At 49.7% G+C, this 2,978-nt stretch overlaps 1 pseudogene; it reads right to left on the minus strand.

The window, feature by feature from the left end:
• Positions 1–473: 473 nt before the first annotated feature.
• LOC119919210 lies at positions 474–2,621 on the minus strand (annotated as a pseudogene).
• Positions 2,622–2,978: the final 357 nt, after the last annotated feature.

A 2,978-nucleotide genomic window follows, 5' to 3' on the forward strand; every position in this document is an offset into this window, starting at 1 on the left:
CATGAAGTGATAAAAGTAATGTTTTTGTATTTTTAAATTAAGAGGTTATGTGTTTTTATGGTGGCCCTTAGCGCACATGCGCAGATGGTTTTACGCTGATACAGGCCTGCAAACACACACACACACACACACACACACACACACAAACCAAACTCAACCGAGGACAATCTGGGAATTGATGAACAGAAAACATACAAAAACTCGTGTTACAGCTGCGTTGTTTTGCATAATTTTACACATGAAGAGTTCTATTCCAAAAATGTTTATATCCATTTATTTATTAAAACGGGCGGTTTTAGTAAAAAAAAAAAAATCATGTTTAGCACTGAAAAGCAGCAGTAAGGATATTATTAGCTTAACTTCAGTTCTGCCACATTGAAAAAAAGTTCGATTCATTTTTGGATATGATTATTTTGGAAGGAAACTCTTCACAGAGAGCAGTTGTATTATTAGTCATATATTATCATCATTAGGCCTGTCCGGGGTCAAACCTGAGTAGAGATATGATTTGTAGGCTTATTTTTCCTCTCAAAACCCCTGATTGTTTCTGCTGATTTTAAGGCTTTATTTATTTCATTTGTTACTTTTTCAAAAGCCCCCCGCCCCAAAAAAAGAGAAAAGAAAAAGTTTTGATTGTCTTTTTTTTCTCTCCTTGATTGTCTCAAAAATTAATAAATAATTATTAACCCTGGAGGCTATGTCTTATCCCCACCCCCTCCCCCCTTTCCTCAATACTGATGAGTATACACTGACAAATAGAATTTAAATACATTGTACAATAAATACAAAACATAAATAAAAGACTCAAAGAAAGTACTGAAAATCTTTGTACAAGATATAAATAGCTTGAAATATACTTAAAGTGTTACCTTTGGCAAGTCTAGTTTACAGTTGTACAACCCGCGGGTAACAAAAGTTTGTCCCTTTTTCAGTAAAATGCGAAAGAAATATCTAAATAAACCCGTTGCTGTTCGGGGCAGAATATGGCCAAAAAGTTTCACTTCATATATATATTTTTGCGATCAATGTTTGATATTTACCACTTATCATTTGCCCTTAACATGACGTCTTTTGTGCGTCCTCGTCCCGGTGCCATCTACGGAGAGGTGATGGTGAAGGGGGAGGAGGGGGAGGGAGGGGGGGAGTTCAGTTCAGGAAAGCGTTTGGGGTCACTCGCTTTTGATGGGACAGCACCCCGGGGAATCCCGCGGACACGCCCGGGGAGAAGGCCGGTAGGGAGCTGTTTCTGAGGGAGTCCGACAGCAGGGACTGAGGGGAGCTGCTGGATGCCAGACCGCCGAATCCCGGTGCGCCCTGCTGGAGATGCGGCGGCGGAGGAGGCGGGGGTCCTCCTCCCGGCGGCCCCGGTGCCCCTGCAGCAGCGTGTTGGGACCCTGAGACAAAATACCCGGCAGTCTGACCGGAGAGCAGACCTACCGGCGACGTGCTCATCCCGTAACTGTTCGTCAAGCCCAGCGCCCCGGCGGCCGACCCGCCGAGGATGGAGCGCCCCAGGTCCCCGTTGCTCAGCTGCTCCACTGCGGGCAGCAGCGACCCGTAGCCGGCCGCCTGGTTCAAAAACCCGGGTGAAGATCCGTTGTAGTGCGGGTGGTGGTGGTGGTGATGGTGCAGGGAGAGAAATGGAGAAATCTGCCAGTAGAGCGGGTTGTTCGCCCGCTCGTTAATCCCCAGGCTGAGAGGAGCGAAGCGCAGCCCGCGCTTCATCGCCAGTTTGCCCCGGGAGGTGGCGGAGCGCCGGCGGAGCTTTCCGGTGGTCCCCCCGATGAAAACATCATCGCTGCTCGGGTCCAGCATCCAGTAGTTCCCCTTCCCCGGGTCGTCATAGTGCCTGGGTACCTTAACGAAGCACTTATTGAGGCTCAGGTTGTGCCGGATGGAGTTCTGCCAGCCCTGCTTGTGCTCCCGGTAATACGGGAAGTTTTTCATGATAAACTCATAGATGCCGTTCAGCGTGAGTCGCTTCTCGGGGCTCTGCCGGATGGCCATCATGATCAGGGCGTTGTAGCTGAACGGAGGTTTGTCATATTTCCCGTTTTTACCGCTATTATTACTGTTAGTATTCTGCTCCGATGTGGCCTTAGCGCCGTCCCCTCCTCCGCCTCCCCCTCCGCCCTCCTCCTCCTCTTCCCCTGCTCCTCCTTGCCCGGTTTCTCAAGATCCAGTACCGCGGCTGCGGAGTCCACCTCCGGTGGGTCAAGCGACTTCTCGGAGTCCGAGCCCGGTGAAGGAGAGAGGGTCACTGGGATGCCGACGACAGCGGCGGCGGCAGCGGCAGCAGCAGCAGCAGCAGCGGCGGAGTCCGGTCTGTCGCACTTGGAGGGCAGCAGGAGGCTCTTGATGCTGAAGGAGGAGGACCGATGGACGGTCGGCGGGTCTTTTACATCCTCCATGCCCGGTGGCGGGTCTCCCAAAAACGAGGAATAAATAATAATTAAAAAAAACAACAACAACAACAACAACTCCAAGCTCGTCCACCTCCGTTATCCAGGCTGGAAACGAAAGAGCCAGAGAGGAGAGAGAAACGAGGGTCAGGATGAGAGATGCATGGATGGAGGAGGAGTAGAGAGAATAGAGACAGACAGACGAGAGAGAGAGAGAGAGAGAGGGAGAGAGCGTGGCTTAGATGTGGAGAAATTAGTAATTAAGGAGGTTCCGACTCGCGGCTACATCACGGAGAGGAGGAGCTTCTCCAACTTGGTGATTTTGTCAACAAATCCTCTTTTCTGCTTCTTCTTCTCCGTCTTTCCGTCTCCAAGATGAGACCGACGACCTTTAATGTCTCCAACAACACAAACCTGTCATTTTTATCTACCCTCTTTAATCTCTCTTCCTCTCTTTCGGTATTCACGCGTGCACTTCTACCGAAATTCGTTCATGTAATTGTGTCGTGCGTCATGCTCCCTCCTCCCTGTGCATGTGGGTAAAATCCCGTCCTGAGCTTGTGCGTAAAAGCGCAC

The sequence above is a fragment of the Micropterus salmoides genome, unplaced genomic scaffold (assembly GCF_014851395.1).
Source record: "Micropterus salmoides isolate LMB-PRFRI ecotype aquatic unplaced genomic scaffold, ASM1485139v1 Ms_hic_scaffold_2611, whole genome shotgun sequence".
NCBI lineage: Eukaryota > Metazoa > Chordata > Actinopteri > Centrarchiformes > Centrarchidae > Micropterus > Micropterus salmoides.